At 34.6% G+C, this 24,565-nt stretch overlaps 1 protein-coding gene across 1 annotated transcript in view; it reads left to right on the forward strand.

Moving 5' to 3' along the window:
- The first annotated feature begins 5,748 nt into the window (after positions 1 to 5,748).
- The window catches only part of LOC126825604 (uncharacterized), a 59,930-nt gene continuing 41,113 nt past the window's right edge, over positions 5,749 to 24,565 (forward strand). Inside the window, exon 1 of the mRNA XM_050555288.1 lies at positions 5,749 to 5,846. The gene's annotated coding sequence lies outside the window, so the exon portion shown is untranslated. The remainder of the gene's footprint in view (positions 5,847 to 24,565) is intronic.

The following is a 24,565-nucleotide window of genomic DNA, read 5'->3' on the forward strand; positions in this document are numbered from 1 at the left end:
TCCCATCCCTTCAAGGCAGACGGAAGATGATCCGCCTCACTTTCTTCTACAAGGTGGTTGAGGGGCTGGTCCCAGCTTTCAATTGTGATGACTATTTAACTCCCGCCAAACCCAAACGCCGAATTAAAGCAAAACAGAATTCTGACTTTATAGTTAAAAACATAGTTGAAAACCATGTAACAAACAATTCAAAATGTTTTAAAACAGTGGTATGCAAAACTGAACTTTATAAACACTCATTCTTCCCAAAGACAATTATTGATTGGAACCACGAGGATGATAGCATAGTGCGCGCTCCATCAAAAGAGAGCTTTAAATCCGCTCTTTCAAGAACCTAACGCACCCACTCTCTCGTCGCGTACATGCTGTAAAAGGCCCTGCGACGTACAGATTCAGATTCAGATTCAGAAAGCACTTGGATAAGGATGTTTTTAATCTAGCATTTGAAATATATTTAAGAAAAATATAAGTGGTTACCTCTTTAAAAACAATACATTATGTACTTATCAGATGATATTTTTTCTTTAAAATCAAACAGGGTTGGTTTCGTTCATGAAAGGAATTAAAAAAAAGGTATTAAATATCTGGATTTGCCCCCCCCCCCCCCACGAAAAAAAAAAATGCCGACCATAGTTCTAAAATACCTACTGTTTGTAGGGATCATATCATGTGGAGTATTGATTTGGGGATGTGGCACCTTGCACCACATATTATTGGTTATGTACTGATATCTGCCATATATTTTGTACTGACTTGCCCAATGGCCCACTATCGTGTGTGGTCCCTGTCTTTTCACTATGTTCATTGTTCAGAGTTTGCTAGAGAATGATTTTCTGGGCAGGAAAACGCGTTTGCGGCCACCAATTTTCAAAATTTTCCGGAGGAGGAGAAGTGACGGATCATAGCGAGGGCAACAGAGGCAAATGCCTTGGGCCCGGTAATTTGGTGACAAAAAAAAATAGTTTTTTTATATTTTGTAGAAAAAAATAATGAGGACCCATTTCACGAAAATCGTGAAACATATTAGGTAGGGGGACCCCAAAAGGCATCGGCCAGAAGAAAAAAAATGATATTACGATTCCACGTTGGGTAAGTTGGCAGCGGGAAGTTGATATCAGAAATGTTTCCATAACCCGAAACCAGAAATATTATTTCTGGTTGACAGGACGTAGCGGTCTTGTTAATTGTCCAATATTTCCATCGGGCCCCTGTTTCTCACTCTACTTGGGTGAATGCTACCAAAACAAGATTAGACATTCTTTTAAAATTATAAAAGAGAGCAGCAAGAAGTCATCTTGTCACTGGGACCCTGGTACCCCCCTTCGTCCGGTGGAGAGAGCGCCCCACCTAAAAAGTTCACTGTCCCTCCGCAGCCAACAGGCTGGCTACGGGCCTGGAGTAAGGGTTAGGTTTTATAGGGGAAAGTCGCTCTTTTCAACAAAAGCCTTAAATATCTGGAGTAAGGGATGGCTTTTATTGGGGAAATAAATGATGGGTGTTACGGGGGAAAGTCCCTCATTCCAAAGGATGCGTTAAATATATATTTGGGGAAAGTTGCTCATTTCAACAATAGCAATATATATTTTCAGTGAGGGTTTAAAAGGTGAACATCGCTCTTTAAAAGTTTTAACGCATTAGACATCTGGGGTAAGAGATATCTAACGCTCTTTCCAAAGGATGCGTTAGATATCTGGTGAAAAGTCGCTCCTTTCAACAGAAGCATTAAATATCTGGAGTAACGGGTTGTTTTTTTGGGGGAAAGTCGCTCTTTTTCAACAAAAGCATTAAATATCGGGAGTAAGGGGTGGATTTCATTGAGAAAAGTTGGTCTTTTCAACAGAAGCATTAAATATCTGGAGTAAGGGATGTGTTTGATGGGGAAAGTCGTTCTTTGCGGCAGGGCCATTAACTATCTTGAATGGAGTTTTATTGGGGATAGTCCTTCTTGTCAACGGAAATGAAATGAAATAAAATGGGGTTTAACGTCCTACTGTTCTGCTCCGAACTGGGCTTATGAAGACGGGCATACGCCATACACTGTGCTATGAGGGAAATTTTGTCCGGACAGCGGCCCTACGGCCTACTCTTATATCGAATTCCAATGTGTACACAGGACCTCGGGTTTTCGTCTTATCCGAACGACTAGACAGCTGTGCTTGCCAGCCCTTCCGTCCTGCATCACTGACAAGGGAGAACTACGCCGGAAAATCTGGATGAACTTTCTCGGCCAATGCAAGGATCGAACACCCGACCTCCAGGCTATGCGAGCCAGCGTCTTACACACAAAGCGACCGTGATGCCCGCTTGTCAACTGACGTATCAATGTCTGGAGTAAGAGGTTGCTTTATTCGGAGGAAAATGTGTAGGCTTTAGGTGTACAATTCGGTTCGTTTCAGTAGCTGGTGTGTGTGCTAGCCATCGACGGTCTTGTCAAACCTTCAAAGGCTAATATCTTCGTTCGCAATAGAGTAATTTGAATGAAATTTTCAAATAATTTATTTTACATTATCTATTTTCGAACTATTACAGCAAGAATGGCTAGCTCTTTATCTAAATCTTACATAATGTATCTTTAATTGTACTAAATGTGCACTAAAATATGAGTGACAGAATATGGGTATATAAAAAAAGAGTTATAGAACCAAACCATAGCTGGTTCTATGTGTCAACAACATGTTACCAGATTACACGTGATTGGAAATTTACCTATTGCATCATTTGGTTTAAATGACCAATCATATCAGTAATTGCACAGGTTTAGGGTCATGAATATCATAGTCTGTGCGTGATGTCCATAGGTCCTATAAAAGAAATCATGGCAAACTTTTAAGCCAGATTACCATCTGAGTTCCTACACAGCAGACAGACTCTGGTAGGGAAAAGATGTAACAGTTTCTATCAGCAAATTCGCCCAGCGAGTCTGGCTGGATGAGGTTTGAGAGAATGACTTTAGTATTGTAACCTATACTATGCTTGTATCCATGTATCCGGTTATGATATATAAAATGTAAAAACGAACTGTTGCATTGTTATTCTTGGTAAGACAAATAACTGAGATAGATAAAAAGAAGTAAATACACGATGTAAAGTGGAAGCAAAGACTGCTATAGAGAGACAAATTCTAGACGCTCACAAGGCTATATACTAAGATATGTAGTAAGAAAAGATGCATCGGTTATACGAAGAGAGACCGGTTTGGGATAGCCCACTTTCCACGTCTGACAGAAAGGCCCATGGTTAACAAAATTTGAGGCAGGCTCCTAGCATCAATATTAATGAGTTGGACCATATATTCCTGAGCTATGAAGCCGTAATCCGCCAAACGGACACAAATTTTAATTTGGCAGATAAAAATGGTCGCATTTGCTTAATATTGAAACTAGGGACCACATTCAGACTTGTAGCTCAAATATTGCCCCCAAAAAGCAGAAAATGCCGGATCCAACACCACTGCCTTGGTAATTTCAAGCAACGCTGCAGAGGTATCTCCCAAAATTTCAGGTTCCTGGCATTAATAGAATTCAATATAAAGCATACATACAAGACACTTTTACGCGAAATATCTCCATTTTTCTTGAATCTAATAAGCTGACATTTTCACACCCACGAATAAATATATACATGTATATATGTACTCAATGAAATGTAACTGTTCATTTAAATTTGGTTTCATGTGGTATTCCCAATGTTTGATCCAGCTAATGTTCAACACAATGTCCACAGGGTCCAACTTTTGGGGGTTTCTGGCGGGGCTTTGACAGCTGTATTAGAAACCAAAAGTACACTTAGAATTTATCAGAAAGAACAATAATATTATTCCCAATAAATTCACTGTCTTGGAATTTACGAGTATTTTAGTTTAGTAATGTTAAAAATATGTCACGAGTCTGTAAATTAATAACGATGTGTTGTGTATCCTATTTAAAAACTGTAATTTGTCAGCCATACAAAAATTACAAACGCCTCAATGGATTATATACAGTGCACCTTAGCTATATTTTAATTACATCAAAGGTGTATTAGAAATTACTGTTGTTCTGAAATAGATTCTGTTTTAAAAAAATCATGACGTGGGATTCAATATTGAATAATAAATGACCAGAAATATTTAAAATGAAACTATATAAGTTTAAAACTATGACTTTAAAATATAGTGAAAATGTCGAAATAGATCACTGCAGGAATAAATTGTTGTTGCTGAAATAGGTCCATATAAAAGACAGTAGCACAAATCTTTAACAATTTTACATATCCGATGTATTGAAGAATAGCTAATTAACAAGCCCTTAACAAATATAAATCATGCTATACCATTATTCTCAACCCATATCCACAATTAACGATTTGTTTTTCAACTTTTTAGATTTCGAAGCGCTCACAATTAAGCAGAATTAACAGTAAAAACAAAATCACAAATTACTACTGCTTATTATGACCAGCGGCTGCCAGACAGGATACGCCCACATTTTGCAAGAGATGGATAGAGAACGAGCTAAACAAAAAGCGATTTTTCGTACAATCAATTAGGGCCATAATTCAGGAAATTACATTCCGATATGCGCGAATATCGACAGGAACCAAGATCTTTGGGTTTATTCAAGTTTCATCAAAATCGAACCAAAATTGTGACTTCTTGAGGGTCCACAACCTTGATATACCATATATTTACACTATTTACGTACGAGGGGTGGACATTTTGTCCGGCAGTTTTGGTTCGATTTTCACAAAATTCGAACTCGGCCGTCATTAGGGTGTAACGGTGAAATATTCAAACGTTTTTTTTTTCAATCGGATAAAAGTTGTGACCTCTAAAGGGACCACAAGCTAAAAACGCAATTTTTCGTACACTCAAGGGCCATAATTCAGGAAGTTAGGATCTGATATGTCCGAATATCAAAGGAACCGAGATCTTTGGGTTATACACATGTATTTCAAGATTCATCAAAATCGGTTCAAAATTACTTAATACCAAAATGGTTTCAAAGATTGGAGTACTCTCAACGCTGATCAATATTCCCGAATTTGATTCTTGCTAAACAAAGACGGACACATACGCCATTGCGGGGAATTTTGTCCGGACAACGACACTATACGGCCTACACCTGTTTCGAATTCCAACTGTGAATTGTTCCTTAATGTATGCACGAGACTTCGAGTTTCTGTCCCATCCGAACGCCTATAGACTGTCCCTGTTAGGCCCTGCACCACTGACAAGGGGGAACTACGCCGATATTGTGGAAACGCACCTTTCCACAATAAGAAAAGAAAAAAAATATTCTAGTTCTTTGAAACTTGGTATATGCAAATATACTTTTTTTTCATTTTTATATAATACCATGTGCCTTTTGGGTTCTTATAGCATTTTATATATTATTGATTAATCGAAGTTGATTGCACGTTGGCCTATATTTTTTCCTGTGTCAGGATAATTCGAGCAAAGGTAGTAGGCCTATATAAAACGCAATTCTTCTTTGGGGCTTGACATGTATGCCTACATTTGATGTTTATATGCATTTACGATCGACCAGCCGAGTGGAGCGATGCGAAAAAAATTGATATAAGAAGTATTATTATAACCTAAAAATAAAAAACGGTATGTAGTGAGCTGTTTTCATATATTTCACGTTAGCCTAGACTGTGTGGTGTCCTATTTTTCATAAAAGCGCGCTTCAAGGCCGGTAATCGAGACTACACTCTTCATACGGTAAGGAGGAAATGTGGTACCATTAGTAAACACCACAGTACAGAACGAAGATGCAACTGTGAAGATGATCTAAATTAGTATTAGAGATTTGTTTTGGAATTTTGCAGTTGGGGAATTATTATTCCATCGTGGGAGTTTTGAGGTGAGTCTGCGAAAATCTTCAAAATAGTATTATTGGTATGCATGTGCCAAAATCCAAAGCCAAGAAGAGAAGAAAGTTGACTAAGCAGTCAACTGGTTATGCCATACGCCACGGCACGTAATAATAAATAAAACACTGTCACAGTGCATTCCATGACCCACATTACTATATCCACAGAAAATCGATGTTTTGGAACATGGTAATTGCAGTAGAGCAGTGTAAAGTACTGTAGTGCTGAGTTGTAGCCTAATCCTAATGTTTTGGTTGTGCAATTCTGTCACAGCAGAAGCTAGAAGGCCAGGGCCAGCTAAAATTCAAATCAGAAATAGATGATATGAAATGGTTAACTACAGATTACTACCAGCTATATATATATATTATGGTTACGTGATATAGCTTATTGTTGCAATGAATTATATTAACTAACTTAACAATATGATTATATCATTTCCAATTTAAATAGTTTATTGCCAAGGCCGGATTAAGACCTTAGCCCTAGGCACTAAAAATAATATGGTGCCCCAGCCCCACCTTTCAAAATGAAACAACGGTTAGATATTGGAATACCTTTTTTGAATTTTCGAGATTTTCTTACTGCAAAGTCATTCATTGTCATGTTTTTTGTACCATAGTAAATCGGGCACAGGAAAAATTCTGTGGTGACCCAATTCCCTTGATACGCTAAGCACATTATTATTTTGCTTAAAGATTTATTATAATATTTAGATAAAATTAAAACACAGATCCTATTTCATTTCTTTTTTTATAGTTCAAAATTTCGTTTTACTTGTTTTGCTACTCTAGGATCTGGAAGAGTTGTTATATAACTTCCGTCCTGATTGATGTAAGGGATTAGCCAATGAAACGGTCTGTTAGGCGAATTCTTGGCATTTGGTGTACGGAACTGTGGGTAACCGTCTAGAAACATCAATGCTGATTGGTCAATCAACAGGCTGATGTCATAGGGTCAAAAGCCGTTCATATGACCCCTGACACAACCTTCCACCACAACCGGTCAGATCTTCATGTAGTGCATGAAAAAACGAAACGAAATATATATCTGTATTTTAATCTGATTGGTTCTTGCTATATTATGTATGCCAAATTAGATAATTCAGAATTATTATATTCAATATTTTATTGCCCCCCATCTTTCGAAGATGAGCTATAGTATACAACTTTATAAAACCAATCACAAGATTATGTGGCTTCAATACGTGTGGATTATTCTGTACTGGCCCGGGGGGGTTGGATGGCCGAATGGTTAGCACGCGTGCGCTGTATCATACGGTCTTTCATTGAGTCAACTGGCGGGGTTTCGATTCCCCGGTTGTACGTGACAAGGAGTAGGGTCGCCTGTCCAACCTCGTGGGTTTTCTTCGGGTCCTCCGGTTTCCTCCCACTGCTAAAGACCCCTACGCGCAAGCGAATTATTGAAATAAAAAAATTTAACCATATGTTAGTCCTGAAATGACCTAGTTTGTGTCGAGTGGACCTTAAACCCGATTTATCTCTGTTTCTGTACTGGCCGTACTGCCCGTACAATTGTATAGTTACATATTGGAGGTCGATCTTAGCCATATTTGAAAATTGGGTTTTGAAAAAAAAAGGCTCTCTTTCTCCGGCATGCAAAATGACCGTTGGGTCAGCTCTAGTTATGGTCATTTTCCATAGCCCTAGTCCTGAGCGGCATATATGGCCGACGTGGAACCCATGGTTTAACGTCCTACTGTTGTTCTGTTACAAAAACTAAAGTAAAATTATGTTATAATTATGTGTATGGTAGTGCTACATGTATAGCTAACATTACAATTTCCTACTGACAATAACCTTTGGAGATTTAGACTTATACCGTAACTAACTAAGATTTTAGCTTTGGAAATTCGATCGAGAAAAAATTATCAAAACATATATGAAAACCTATCACATTCTGTGTGAGGAAAAAAACATTGATGCATCACACTTTGTGAAAGAAATTGTTTGCTGCAAACAAGGAAACAGTACCAGTATCTGATTCTTAAAAGAAAAAACCTTATTGGGATACTATTTAATGTAGTAGTCAGTGCTATGAATACACCATTAATTTCTATCCTCTAATAGTTTGTTTATTATTGATAGTATTAGTATTTTATTGAATCAACACTGATTATCTGTGTTTGTGAATGTTTATGTTTTTTTAAGGTTTTCTGCATCGGATCAATATTTTACTGTAAGGAGAAATTAAACAAATTTTAAATATGCTGACATGGATGGTTACATAGTTTTGCACGCAACTCAATAATGCCATCACCCATTCGTGACTGGAAAAGTTTCAATTAATGCTTATCGAAGATTCATCTTCTTCGTCAAAATACAATTAGGTATATATCTATTTCTAAAGAGAAATTACTACGTAACAGCAATCAATTTCTAATTCTGAATCTTGTTTGTTGTCTAAAGATGTGCATCAGAGGCGGAAAGAAATTTCTATAAACTACATACCGGCATATGTTTATTGTAAATTATCAAAATGGTTATCTATTTCACCATCTAGTGTTCTCTTCAAATAACTTTCCATGTTAACAAAAACACAAAAAAGATAGACAATTCAAAATGTTAAATAAAAATAACATAAAATAATGACAAAGTAATAGAGATGAATTGACCATCGGTGACAATATCAGAATTCGATGATAATTGTGTTATAAGCACATTTCAGCATTTGCTGATACCTGTCCATTTTTACCAATGTTTTGACCAATATTCAACTGAATTGAAACAGATTTCTTCAGCCATTTTCCATAAATTTTTGAGAAGTTAGTATTTGGATAAAGATTTATAATTGCCTTTATCGACATTGAGCATTTTCATAATTAATAGTAGTACCAGTACTATTACCATACACAACCTACAGTGTTTAATTCTTCACTGATTTTCATTTAAATTTTTTGGAATGGTTAGTATTGGTCTAAAGTTGGTGCAGATCAATTTTGACATTTTCAGAATAAGTTCCAGAAAACCTGATTTGTGTTACTGTTTTAGAAATATGTACCATTGGGGTAAAGATAGTGTCTATCGATTTTCAGTATTTTTGAAAATGTAGTTCTTGAGTTGTTGAGAATGACTTATATGATATATATTTATATGATTGATTTTATACGCCCACATTTTCATGGATTATGGCCCCTGATTGTTCGAAAAATCCTGTTTTTATCTTGTGGAAACTCTAGAATCACAATTTTGATCCGATTTTGATGAAACTTTTAAATTTTTGTTTATATCACAAAGATCTTGGTTCCTTTCGATAATCACGCATGTATTCGAACGTAACTTCCTCGATTAAGGCCCCTGATTGTTAAAAAAATCGCATTTTTAGCTTGTGGACCAGCTAGAAGTCACAATTTGTATTTGATTTTAGTGTGTTGCAAATATTTTTATTTCTCGCAAAAGAAAAAATATGCGACAATCCTTGTTGACTCCCTGGACGACTTAGCTGCTGTGGTCGTATGCTCAATTGCCTGGCAACCTATCATTTTACTGTTTGGAATGGTGATAGTCTTTTGTGTAATAAAACTACTGTACCGGTATTTGATAGGAATTTGAAACTGATTTATGGACAGAGACCTGCAGGGAATTAGCGGAAATAAGATGATTTTTTTGTTGTTTTATTTGGAATCAAGTTAAAACTTGACCTAGTTGTCATGTAATAAAGCTACATAGTAGAGATTGTGGTAAGAGTTTGATGGCTCTGAAAATATCTTGAAGTTTTTGTCTTACTGTAATAGTCTGGTTATTGTAAATTTTTGATTTATGTCGATCAGCATAGAAAGAGTAGTGTTTAGAATGTGGAGAAAGTACTGAATCAATATTGCGGAAACCTGTTCTAGATAAAGCAGAAAGCACTGAAGCAAAACAGTCTGTGCAGTACCAATTTAATGTCCAATACAGAAGGAGTTCCAATCAGATCGTTGGGGAGGCCATCACAGTCAAACCGTTATTAGCTGGATAAACTAGTTTGTTGACCAGCTTGTTAAATAGTGGATTATTCTGTGTTATTGTTAGTGTTAAACTTGTCTCCGCTATTATACGGTAAGATTGCTTTTTATCAGTAAGTCAAAGAGGTCTTCACTCATAATTGCTTTGTCTATTTTCTTTAGGATTTATAAGAAATGTAGGAATACTTCCAAGTAGCTTTATGTATTGGCAAATAAATTGTGGCTTTTTCTCCTATTCTTCTTGCAACATTTAGTTTAAGTTAACGTACATGCATCGTTGAAATTTGGAGCGAGTGTAAGGTGAGAACATTGATTTCAAATGATTTGTCTTCTAAAATTCAATAGTCAGTATATGCAATTGATTTAGATAATAAGTGAATATATAAATACTGAATAGTATTTAATTTGTTATTATCCTTAGGACTGTTGTCAGTTTGAAAAAAAAAGCCTGAAATAATACAGTGATAGTAGGATAAACGATGTATTATAAACCGTGGGATTATACCAGAAATAATATGTATTCATAGTGTAGAAAACTGTATATTAGTTTTTCTAATTCACACATTTAAACATTGTATATTACAAGATTGTACATGTACTATGTTTTATAGGGCAAAATACATTTCACATATATTGATTTGTATTGGTCTACCGGTATATATTGTGGTTTACTGTATATATATATATCTATTTTCTGTGGGGTTTTATTTGATGAAAAAGTTAGTATTTTAGTTTCTTAATGAAAATGACAGCTGAACATGGATAAACACTAACAAAAGACAAATCTACAATCTAATGTGACAATTTTTTTTTTCCCCAAATTTATGTTACACATTTACTCAATAACAGAAAATATTACATAATACATGCAGGTAATTTTTTTAAACTTAAAGATACATTAGTTAAGAGTTTTATCAAGAATTGGCCATTCTTGCTATCATAATTCAAAAATAGATGATAAAAACAAGAAAATGTTGAAAATTTCAGTCAAATTACTTTGTTCTGAATGGAATTGTCACTGTTGGAAGTTTGGACTAGAAATAGGCATCAATTGTGTCTGCAACGTCTATGAGAATTGGCGATCGTTTGATTGACAGACGCTCCACCCACATATTCTTGATTATCAAGTAACATGCTCAATGGCTATGGTAGCCTTGCTTGGCAGGCCTTTCATCACCAGTTTCTGGTAATGACATCAGCGATTAACGGTAAACATTAGCTTGGTCCGCCATTTATTGATTTAATTTTAAATGGACGCCTGTTTAAATCCAAACTGAATCCAAGCCATCCATGGGTCTACAGAGTTGATTTTGAGCTTGTTGTGTAAATAAAGGTCTAATTAATAATTTCTATAACATCTGAAGCCTAAATAAAGACTTGCAATAGGCAGATTTAGCTATTGAATAATGTATGTTTAAGAATTTGAATATTTGTGGGACACGAGATTAACATGAAATTTAGCAGGGCTGATACAGAGGAGAGGTTCTGGTGTGGGTTTATTCTGGGAATAATCGTAAGAAAAAGGTCCAGTTTTTGTTTTATTTGCCTCCCTGCGATTGGCAACAACTTGTCTATTTTTGTTAATGCTTTATTTGATATAAAAAAATAACAAATAATTATAAAAGTGACACAAAATTATATATTTTCTGCTCAGTTTTAAACAAAAATACAATTCAAAGTTTTTGTTAACAAGCCAATTGCATGAAGTTAATGCCCATTTTGCATGAAACTTAACAGTTGACCAATTGCATTGAAACGTTCGTTCGTGTGGCTTAATTTCCCCATAAACCGACAAAAGTATTGAAACTTGAATCCACCAATTTTGTCCTTCAAGAATTTAAAGGACAGTGCTGCGTCCACCAATATTACATATGTGATAGAACACGTTAAACATATTCCAAATATAATTTTAACAACAAGATCATTGCTACTGTGGATGTGTTACAATGATTTGAATAAATAGGAAGTGAATCAAGCAAAAGGAAAAGACAGATTTTCCTTATATTTTACACAATTGACTGGAGAAGAGAGTGATAACAGATACATGGTCAATTTTCATCTCACTGATAATTTCTTTGAAGGCGAAAAGTTGTTAAATAAGACTGTAAGAGGATGTCTGTTCGAATCTGACAATTCAAAAAAAAAATTGACTGTCATTAGATAAGAGAAAGCTAAAAAAATAGAAATAGTCCGTAGATTAACTTGTTTTTATTAATTCTCTACTTAAAAATTTAAGCGATAATTATAGTTTATTCTGGTAGCCCTATAAAAAAAGTCATATTATTATTTTTTTTACAATTACTTCTGTGTCCACCCCGTGGATCACAAATCGCAATTTGGTATACACTATTAAATGAAAATTAGGCGATCTTAATTTATCAAATACTGTATTCATATTAATTCTCACCCTTCCTATTAAAAGTTCCTGCAATAAAAGTTCATTGAAAAATTACCTCCGTAGATTTTTGTATAGTCTACTTCTGGTAAGATTTGAACAAAATGTGAAATTCGCTTGTATTCGACAAATGCAAACCAGACAAATGTATTTATATTCAGAAGTAAAACAAATACTGGCAAGTTGCAAGGTTGGCAAACACCAAACATGGAAAATGGTATGATGTGTCTTGGAAAGAGTAAGCATATCCTACCTACATAGTTGTAACTTTTAAGAAAAAAATAATAATAATAGCATGTCTATATTTAAAAGAATTATCAGTGAGCTGAAAATCGACCGTGTATCTGTTACAGCCTTCTCCTTCAGTCAGGTATATATCATATAAGGATAATCTGTGTTTGCCTTTTGTTTGCGTCACTTCCTGTTTCTTCAAATATTTGTTACGCATCTACCATATCAAAGATCTCTGTGTTAGAATTATATTTGGAATGTGTTTAACCAGTTCTATCACATATTTAGTATTGGCTGACACCAACATTGTCCTTTAATGACTATTATTATACTTATAGTATTTGCCCTTGCTTCAAAAAGGTTGTTCAGACTTTGTGTAGACAAATAGCCTAATTTGTAAGAACTGGTTGACAAACTTGGTAATTACCAAGGTTTTGAAAGTGGATATTTGGATATGTGTCATATTGAATTTTGAAGATTGGAGAGTTTATGTAAGAATTATATTGCACTTGCATGGTGAATTTTAGCGAACATGAAGGAAGAATTCTTTGATCTGAAAAGACTCAGTAGTGTAATGTAAAAACATTTGCTTCATAAAGATATGACCAGGTTTAATTTATCTTTTTGATGATTATTGATGAGTTAGTTAGTCAATAAGCTGATCTTTATAACTATAAAGGCATAATTTCTCTGCTTTTGGCCAGTTGATTTCTAACAATATGCAACATCACTTCTGTAGTATATATCTACCACTGTTTGTCGACCCTCCACTGCCTCCAAACAGTTAAAATACCGGTACTGTTTGAATGTATGAAGATCGTTCTTATTTTTAGTCTACTCACACTGAGAATATCAGGTCTTGCTGGATAAACTATTTGCCATCGATATTGTCTTGCGTGAGACAATAAGAAAGATGAGCCATTATGTAAATGTCTTGGGAATAAAATTTAACTTATTGAAAATTTTAACTTCTTGTTTGGTATTGATTGCAAAGATTTGGCACCTTTTCAAGACATAAAATGGCTGATGTAATTGTAGATATTGGCGGTGTAAGCAAACTTTTGATTTATAAATTGATAATGGAAATCGTCGCATGCGATGCAGTTGTCAATCAAATCTTCAGGTTAAATGTGTGAAGCTATGTATTTTAAATTGGAATTCTTCTACTTAATCATGTTCATAGATCTATCAGTGTCACGATATAATGATTTTTTGGTGATAAAATAGATCTTGCTGACAATCCTATGAATAAAAGTCTTTTTACCGTTTATAACCGTGTGCGTCTCACAATTTTGTACAATTTGGTATATCATGTGTTACTTAATAAAAAAAATTGATGCTTAGTTTGTAATTCATCTATTGGTCCCAATACTTGACAGATTTAAACCAATCCACAGCTGTTCAGAAAATGTATGTCACTGCACTTTTATGCCGATTTGACACTGAAGTGTGTTAAGGAGTCCATCAATATTGCTCTCCTGCACTTTTTGTCTTTCCCTCTCTTGGTGAGAAAAAAAGATGTGAATGCTAAGTAAATATTGACCTGCAACTTGTAGATCACTGCCTGACATTTTGGAATTCATTTGCAGAAATATATCACTCAATTATAACACACTTAGACCAGACCGTGTTATATTAATCCCTATAATGCAAACTTTTGACTGATATAAAAAATATATTCCAACATAATGCATTACATTGGAGCAAAGTGTGAACAGAGTCATTTGTTTTTTCATTGATCACAGTTATAATTGCATGTCATGACAGCTTTTTATAAACTAGCTTTATACCAGAAACAGTTTAATCAATAGGGAAGTACAACAGACTGTTGAATCATTATTCATGGCATGTGTTTCTAAAATTAGGTGTAAATGTGCAAGAGATGTTTACCAATTTCATGAACTGAAAAAAGGTTGCTTTTTGAAACAGCTTTTTGAAGGTGATTATTTTACTGTGTTTTACTCTCTTGCTGATTCAGACAAGTTTTTGTCTATTCTGGTCTTACTGAAGATAGTAATTGACAATTGCCCTAAATTTGGTTTCTGTCTTTTGTCTCTAATGTCGTCCTACCTACTTGCTATTATTTATTGCCATCATGTATGTTAAATTCCAGTTATTTTTTGTTTGTAAAGTGGAAACCTAAAGATAATGCTGGTGCTTATTCACGCTATTAGGTTATTGAAGAATTGACTTTCTAATATGTATAAGAATAGAAATTCATGTGTATGAAACACAAATTTCACCAATTAAGATTCGTTTATAATTATGACTGTATTCATTAAACTGTTACATGTTTTAACCCATAGCCATTGATACATGTATGACTTCATTCACAGAATTATTGTGTTAAGCCCACATTTAAATATATTGTTATTTGGCCATTTGACTTTTTTTCCCCGCCAAAATAACCATTCTCAATAGCTTTGTAGAAAGCAATGGGAACTTGTGAGCAAGTGCCATTTTAGCCGCAAAGTAGTTTGTTAAACGGAGAAAAATTAAACTGGTGTGTATTAGCTAATAATAGTGTACGCTTCGGGTGGATACATTCTTCGTATGATTATAACCTATGAAATATTTTTTGTCCAGTGAATGGAAATGATTAAAGTATTGTGCGATGGAAAATGGGGTGCCAGGTGGGAACACGTGGATGCCAATTCCTACGAAGGGAAATGGTTACAGATAAAAACTATTAGGGGATTATGAAAATGACTGTTACAGGTTAGCTTCGAAGTTTATTGACTGATCTTTGACTAATCTTAATCTGGTCAACCGAAATCAAAGGTATTTAAATGTCTGACAAAGGAGAAACCTGAATTGTTTTCAGGATTAAAATATAAAGGAAATCAAGTAGATTAAGAAAGTCAATCTTTGAAGATTAAGTAGTTAATCATTTAAGGTAAGTGTTTAAAACCACAAAAAGGGTTGTTCACCAAATTAACTAATAAATACTGCCTATTATCAATGATAATTGAGATGAGTACAAGTTATACACTCAGTACAATCAACATATTTTGGAATTTTGAATGTTATTCACCATATCTTGATGCCTAATTGGACATATTCCTGGTTGGATGTTTGGGCGAAATAGCATCCTTGCCATCGTTCATGTCTATCCGTTGGTTTATCCTCCAAAACTAGAAACAAATACTGTCCATTATCCTTTGTAGAATCTTGTCAACGGGGCAGGGCAGTGTTCTCTTCCCGCAGATGCAGCTGGGTACTGGGGTCCTTCCCAGTGATGGATCAAGAGGTTGCTTGGCGCTGAGGCAGCCTAGCTGCCAGGCCCCAGTTGTAATATGACACCCTGGGGGGTGAATATCTTCAAATTGATATTTAGCCACCATTTTGATTCTGATTTTCAAAAACTTTTTTTTGTTTTGAACCTACTCCAAATGGCAACAATCCTTAGGGAGCTGATTTTTTAATTTTGATTTTGTTTACTTTATGTTATACTTTGAATTTTCTTTGAATTTTCAACATCTATCTGGTGACCTAACCTTTAAAAGACCCTTGACCTTTGTATATATGATGATCTTCATGTCTACTAACAATTAATATCAAAAAGTTTGGTCTTGAAGTATAACTTCTGGTTTTATTAAGTTCAAAATGACAGGTTTTTCAACTATAATACTATAGGTATTAGATTTTACTATACTCAGTAATTCATTGTGTAACTTAATTGTTGATGTGACAATCTGTGACCTGATGTACCGAAACACGTCAGTACTCCTTCAGAGTTCTAGTTAGTGTTTTTTAGTTTCGATGAATAACATTCACAACAATTTCTCATAATTACTTATAGAGTTTATTACCCTTGATGTTATACAGTATAAAGATTTTGCTTTTATGTACATAAAAATTCACAATAAGACAAAATTTATGTCCTTCTTGGGCAACTTAACCAAAGCAAATACCAACATATTTTTGCGAGCTATTACTAAAATATGGCTGACCGAGTTGTCATTTTTGTCAATAATTGATTAAATATATAATTTTATAATGTTAAATTTCTCATTATTGATTAGTATTTATTGATTTAATTAACTTGGTATGTCAGTCAGTACTAGTAACCTTATCTTTTAACAAGAGGAAATATAACATTCAGCACATACATGTATTAGAATCAACCCTAAAACATGGCCCATTTTACTAATTAAAAAGAAGTAAAGTGATGTACCAATAAATAAATGATGTCTTTTGTTTGACTCTTCATTACAGAAACAAAACATATCTGTTATGTGCTTACCTCTCATGAAAGGTAATGTTCTCTGTAACGGTCATATTTCGTTATGGTACTGACTTTTCACGGTACATTAATTTTATCTTTGACTACTGTAAATTACAGATCTGTTACAGGAGGTACAGTACGTAGACCATATATAAAACATCTCATTCAAAACCCCATCCAGTTGGGGGATCAAACAGTCTATAAAATTGCAGATCTAATGTTGCCCACTGCTGTGCAGTTTTCTCTTCCTTGATGCAATCACATACATATACCTATAATAACAATATTTGTTTCAAATAGGACAGTTGTACAAATACATGTGTGTTTGTAAAGCATTGATTCATATTTTAAGTGCTTGGAACTAAATAGACCCCATGCTGCATTTTTCATTTTTAAATGACATTTCATACCAATCATCTTTCACAAAAATATACTTCTTATGAAGTTTGTACTTAATTTCTTCAGTTATTGAATAATATTTGATCTATATCGGTCTTTATTTTGGCTTCAAATGTTATATTAACTATTATTTACACATTCATTAACTGGTTGAGATTTAAATGGATTGAAACACGATTGCCATTTAATAACTTTAAAATTTTATAATGGATAAGCAAGACTTGCTATGATAATGAACAATCTACGGCATTCTACACTATATCTTCAAACACTGATAACTTCACTCAGAATAAATTCATTTGAATAAAATTTTCATTTTTCAAAATCTATTTTTGAAATATTATAGCAAGAAAGACCAGCTCTTTATCTAAGTCTTACATAATGGATCTTTAATAAATTTTTCAAGATAAACCTTGAAATTAATTGAAAGAATCAGGCAATTAGAGCAAAACATATTGCTCAGCTCCTTGAAGACCCCAGTGTAAGCTCATAAATTGAAACTTAATACGATTTGTCCCAAATTTTGTATGCAGTGTACTGTAATTTTAAAGGAAAAATCTCAGATTTCAGACAATATTTACTGATAAAGAAAGTTGGGTTGAGTATACAAATCAAATGCCATAATGTATGAGTAACTTGATAATTATGATGACCTCTTACTAATATTTGGCAAATTGGAGATACCGGTAGTGTTGATTGTGTGGAAATTGCTAACCACATATGGAAAATGACAGTTTGCATTTTGGAAAAAGTGTCACTAGCTTCCGACAGTTGTATAATAACTAGTGACGTTTTCTAAGTGTCTTTCATTCATAAATAACAAATTTTATTCATTAAAATATATCTGGGATGACTCCTTAAATATGCCTGATGGAACTGTATGGTCAATCAAGTAAAATGAAGAAAAAAATTATTACCGATTGGTGACAATTTCCAAAGTGAGACTGAGAGTAAGAATGGTATTTTATTTCTTTGTTGAGCTACAAAACTTCACTTGGTCATAGCTCGAGAATTAGCAATTTTACAGTTCTTTTGATCTTGTAAAATGTAAACAAAGAGGGTGGGGATGCTTGGGGTCCCAATCTTATCATTGAGCTATCCATTGCCATTTTGATTTAGATACTTTAAAATCCAAATGACATATTTTTGTCATTATCGGGATCAGTCTTGAAAAGCTAAATTATTAGTATTGTAACATTTCTACTTGCGTGTCCTTTGAGATTAAAATATATTTCAACCGATTTCGGTCTGTTATGTATAATATCTGCAAAATGTTCTTTAATTTGCTTTTAAAAAAAGCATGTATTCTGTCTTTCCCACCTGTTATATTAAACATACGAAGCAATTAGTAAGTAGACCATATTTCTACCCTGGCATTTTGAAACATTGTGAATTGTGATAGAGATTTGTCAGTTGTAACAATAGAGAAATAGTTATTTTGGTCTCCTTTTTCACATTATTGGAATAAATAATGGACCGACATCCCACTCGTTTGTGGATCCCTGCCTTGGGTTGATCAATCTTGCTAGATAAGAGTTCCCTCCATCATCCTTCTAAATGATGTGATTGACTTTTTCCGGAGACTGTAAGGCACATTTCAGAAGTGGATGATATATGCCATTCCTTTCGAATGAGCTTACTAAATAGAACCGCAGTGGGATTATAATCTGTTATAAAAATGATCGACTTGCGTTTTAATTTTCTGTTTTGAGTAGTTTTGTACTCTGGTATATTGACTGATAACAGAAACAGCTCTTTCTGATTGACAGATTCTACTCTACCATTTGTTCCGGAGGTGAAATATATCAGAGTTGTTTTGGTGAAGGGTGAATTTCTCCACTGGAGATGTCTGACTCCAGGTCCAGTATCTCGTGGCTGGAGTTATGAAATTCTTAGCAGTAAGTAAAAATAAAATTGGAAATCTATAAGTGGCAGCCGCCCCAGATTTCTCTCATGATGAAGTTACTAGTTTCGTTCTTAAGCAAACTCATCAGACTTAAGTGTGATTGTGCAGCTGTTTCCTTTATATAGTTGTCGGAGACCTTCGTACAGTAGAAGTCTTGGATAGACCAGAGAATCTGTTTCACTGCTGTCGCTGCTTCTGTAATTATGTGTGAACAGAAAGTTGGCGAAAGAATTACTGTTATAAAAATGTTTATTTGCATAGACTCTAATCTTCCAACCCTATTGACTGTGTCGTTAATAATAAATAAACATCTGGGAACTATTTGGATAACCAGGCTAGGTTATTTTAGTGTATTTGTTCTAATTCTTTAATATTTAATATTGGATGGCCACAGCTACGAGCCATAACATAAATTGGAACTTATCGGGACATTCATTCTAAGTCTTTCCATCGGACTAAGAATAAAACTGCTATTGCGCAATTTTTTTGATGTCAGGTTTTGTGATCGAAATGCGATAAAAACACCTAGTTCTCTTAACTGATTTTTTAATTCGTCACATATATTGTGTATCATAATGCAAAAAACTGCCCATTCCTCTAATTCGAGAAATGTAGTCAAGAGAGAATCATACATGCTGTTTTCCTGCAAGTAGGCTTTTTATAGAAATAATCAGGTTTTTCAACTTCATTGAAATCCAGACCTGTCAGAAATAGAAGCAGCTACATGTAGCTTAAAATGAGATCTGAACATAAGTTGCAAGGGACATTTAAAGACATACCAAATGTTATCATTCATATGGCATATTTTTCTTACATAAATAAGTTACCACCATTAAATTCCAAATATTGGTGGAAGATGTAAAAGAAAATATTCAACAGTTTCATCAATCTAATTAAAATATAGATCTGTATTTCGTTTTGTTTTTTATACTTTCGATGACCTAAACTACATGTAGATCTAACAAGATATAGTGGGAGTTCACGTTCTATGACGTCAGGTACGTCAGTCATTCGATTAACCAATTAGCGACCGCCATGTATTTTTTTATCTACTTCTGCTTTGTTTTGATTTCTATTGCCGCTAATGTCTACCCACAGTTCCGCGCAAAAAAGGTCAAACACTCGATTCGACAGACCATTTGATTGGCTGACCCCTCATTTCAAGCAGAAAACGAGTTAAATAACTATAAAAACGAAACGAAATTGGATCTGTGTTTTAATCAGATTGCAGTTTCATCTCTCTTTATATAATTTCTATACAGAATGAGAAATCATTAATATGGGTCTAATTGAAAATGTCTGCTTATTCATTGGAGTATTGGACTAAAAAATTGTAATCATTGAAATTTGATTCTGGGCATCTAGAATGCGAATGAAAATGTCTGTATATTTACATTACATCAGCGATTTATTGACATTTATCAAGATGTAATCAAGTTATCACTAACATCAAACATTTTTACATGTAATTGCGATAGAATTTGCCTCCAGTTATTCATTATTATCATTACTAGAATTCTGTAGAAAACCATAGATTTATTATTGAACTTATTTGTATTAAAGATATCCAAATAAATGTAATGCTTTTAAGACCTGAGGTAATGTCTCTGAACAAGGAACATGTTTGTTGAGAAAATCCTCTTTCAGTCTAATTTGATTACTGGGTGTCATGCACAGATATTTGAAATAATAATTGATGTACATGTTTTATATTGTGTAGGACTATGGTCTTTGCGACCATATTATATCTTAAATTAATTATTAGATTCACACATTGTAGAAAAGTCATATCTCACGTACGTAAAAAAATAATTGAGTGGTTGACACATAAAAAGATTTATTAAACCAAAACATAGAACCCAGAATATCATGTTTATCATGTGTTGGAAAATTCTTATTCTATCATTTGGCTTGGTAACCAATTATCATAATTAATTACGTAATATTTGTCCAATCGAATAATTGACAAAGCTGTCTCAAAGACACCGTCAATGTTAAGAGACTGATTTAGGTCCTATAGATTTTAGACACCATGAAGATGGCTTACTGTTAGACAGCCGCTAAATTCGGTAGAGACCGCCGAGGTTCAAGAGACAACGCCGAGGTTCAAGAGACACCAGCTGGGATGAGTAGACCCCATTGATATGTAGGAGAGCCATATGATGGAGCCACCAGTAAGCTCATCTGCAGGTTAGGTGTAGAAAAGACAGGTTAATTTTAAGTATTGTATTGTAATCTATGCTTGTAACCATACGTATCCAGCTTGATATAAAATGTAGAAGCGAACTGATGCATTGTTATTCCTGGTAGATAAAAGTCTTAGCTACTGAGACAATAAGAAGACAATACACAACGTGAAAAGGAAACCAAAGAAGAGAATTACAAATACTAGATGATCACAAGGCTATTAAAATATGTAGCAGAAGAGAGTACATGTATGAGTCACACGTTGGATGTGGGGAATTTTCGGCATGCATATCACTACAGCTGTACATAATCATAGAACTTGTAATTTATCTATAAAATGACTTTCCCTTCAAAAAAAGGATAAACTGTATAAATAATGAAAATTGTAAAAAAAAAAAAATGTGTAATCTGCATAAATTAAGGCTGGTTTCCAATGTTAATTCTTGGCTTTATGTCCTATTTTTCTATACCTCCTTGCTGATGAAGACAGGTTTACACGATTCAGTGTGCAATTAGGGCAATTCTGTCCGAACTGCTGTGTTTTCATCTACTTCATCAAATTTTAATTGCCATTGGTTCTTTTATGTGGAAGCCAATGTGTACAGGGACCTTTGAATTTGTTTCATCCAAATGACTAGACGCTGTTCCTTACCAGGCCCCCCGTCCTGTACCATACACAAAAGAGAAAACGTACTGGAAAACCTGAGGAACTTTCTCGGAAAACACCAAGATCAAAGCTGGAACCTCCTGGTTTGTGAGCCAGCACGTTACTAACTGAGCTACCGCTGCTCTCCTATTCAACTAATTGTTTGTAAGTTCATTATAATGTTAAATAATGCATTTGGTGATAAAGATTTTCCATTAGCACATTCTCATGTGTCCAAAACCAGTTCTAGCACTAGTGATGATGTGAGTCGCAGAGTGTGGACATCTTTCTAAAACACAAGATGCCCATTACTCGCCTGTGATGTTCACATAGCCATGAAATGAAATGAAATGGGGTTTAACGGCCTACTGTTCTGCTCCTACTGGTCTAATGAAGACAGACATACACCATGAAGTGTGCTATAAGGGAAATTTTGCCCGGACAGCGGCACTATGGCTTAGGTACTCTTATTTCGAATTCCAACTGTCAAGGGTTCTTTTACATGCACGCCAATGTGTACACAGGACTTTAGTCTTTCATGCCGTTGTCCCTTGCCAAGCTCTCCGTCCTACACCACTTACAAGGGGAACTACAACCGCAAATCCCAATGAACTTTCTCGGCCAACGTAGGGATGGAACACTGGACCTCAAGGTTAGCAAGCCATCATCCTACTCACTGAGCCACTGTGGCTCCCCACATAGCTATGAAAATTTTGATGCACAAGGTAGGACATGCTTACTCATTGTAGAAACTAGGTACCACTTCCTATAAGTGACAATGTACTAGAGCGATTATGCAGTGGCAATGACAAATATGTTATTGAAACTAGCTTTTACATAGGTAACAGATGTATGAAAATAATCAGTAATAAAAACATGTACACAACCCGAACGAACATTGTGTTGAGGCTTACACCATGTAATAAAGACTGATTAAATTTACACAAGTAAGCTTACATTTTTAATGGCTGCAACATGTTGTATTCTATCATAACTTCTTGTGATATTGAATTTCGGAGTGTCCCTGATGAAATGTTAATAATCTGAGTTGTCAGTTTTCTTTTAATTCACGATGGGCATGTAAATCAAAATATTGGTAGTTATTCTGTTCAATTTAAGGACTAAAATTTTCAAACTTATCGGCAGTTAATATTTGGTTGGCTGATACTATCACTGAGAGGGATGACAGGGCGATTTGATTTGATCTCAATATTAACCTTTTTTCTTCTGCGAATTAAAATATTTGCACTGTAAATGGGTAGCCTACATGAAATAGCATGCACAGGCAGTAAAATGAATAAATGGTACCTATTCTGCCCGCACTAGTTAGTGTTACTATATCTGATGTAAACAATGACGTATGATGTGACGTCACACATGAACCAATGCTGCATGTGAACTTTATCAGGCATTATGCAAGGGCTGAATCTGTCTATTGCAGGTCTTTGTTTAGGCCTTAAATATTATATAAATTATTTATTAGACATTAATGAATAAGACAAAACCATAATCAACTCTTGATGCCACCTAAAGATAAATTTTAAATGTTCATATTATTAATTAGAACAGGTTTCGCTTTAGTTTTTATATTTTACGCCGACGTGTATTGCATTAAATCTTCTTTGTGCAAAAATGGAAAACTTGACCTTTTGACCTCCAGGGTCCCAAAGAACAAAGGTGAATTTAGCAAGTTTACATTTTTATTGAAAGAGTGATTAGTTTTTATACGCCCACATTGAAATGTGGTCGTATATTGTCGTCGCCCCCATCCGTCCGTCCGGCGGTCCGGCACCCACAATTGTTTGTGGACGCTCTAGAGGCTAAAGTTAATATCCGATTGACTTTAAATTTATATACAGTGTTTAAGGCCACGAAACGAAGAAGCCTATTGATTTTCAGCAATTTCCGATAATTACTGCCAGAGTTATGGCCCTTGATCACTTAAAAAAATCTTGTGGACGCTCTAGAGGCTAAAGTTAATATCCGATTGACTCTAAATTTATACACAGTGTTTAAGGCCATGAAGCGAAAAAGCCTATTGATTTTCAGCGATTTCCGATAATTATTGCCAGAGTTATGGCCCTTGATCACTTAAAAAATCTTGTGGACGCTCTAGAGGTCAAAGTTAATATCTAATTGATGTTAAATTTATACACAGTGTTTAAGGTCATGAGACGAAGAAGCCTATTGATTTTCAGCGATTTCCAATAATTACTGCCAGAGTTATGGCCCTTGATCACTTCAAAAAATCTTGTGGACGCTATAAAGGCCAAAGTTAATATCCGATTGACTTTAAATTTATACACAATGTTTAAGGTCATGAGACGAAGCAGCCTATTGATTTTCAGTGATTTTCGATAATTACTGTCACAGTTATGGCCCTTGATCACTTTGAAAAATCTTGTGACGCTCTAGAGGCTAAAGTTATCATCCGATTGACTTCAGATTGATACACAGAGTTTAAGAGCTTGAGACGAACAAGTATATTGATTTTCAATGAATTTGTATGACTTGAACAGCTAAATCCATGATATTAAAAACCAACTTATGGTTTTCTGATAATTACTTCATGAGTGTATTATAATATTATAAATGTTTCATTACCGAAAGAAGTAAAAATATGCGACAACACTTGTTGACTGCCCGGACAATTTAGCTGTTGTGGGCGTATGTTTCGTTGCCTGGCAACCTATCTTTAACATTTTTAGAATGTTTTCATAAACCAGAATGATTGGGCATTCACTTTTAGTGTA

The sequence above is a fragment of the Patella vulgata genome, chromosome 6, assembly GCF_932274485.2.
Source record: "Patella vulgata chromosome 6, xgPatVulg1.2, whole genome shotgun sequence".
In the NCBI taxonomy this organism is placed as follows: domain Eukaryota; kingdom Metazoa; phylum Mollusca; class Gastropoda; family Patellidae; genus Patella; species Patella vulgata.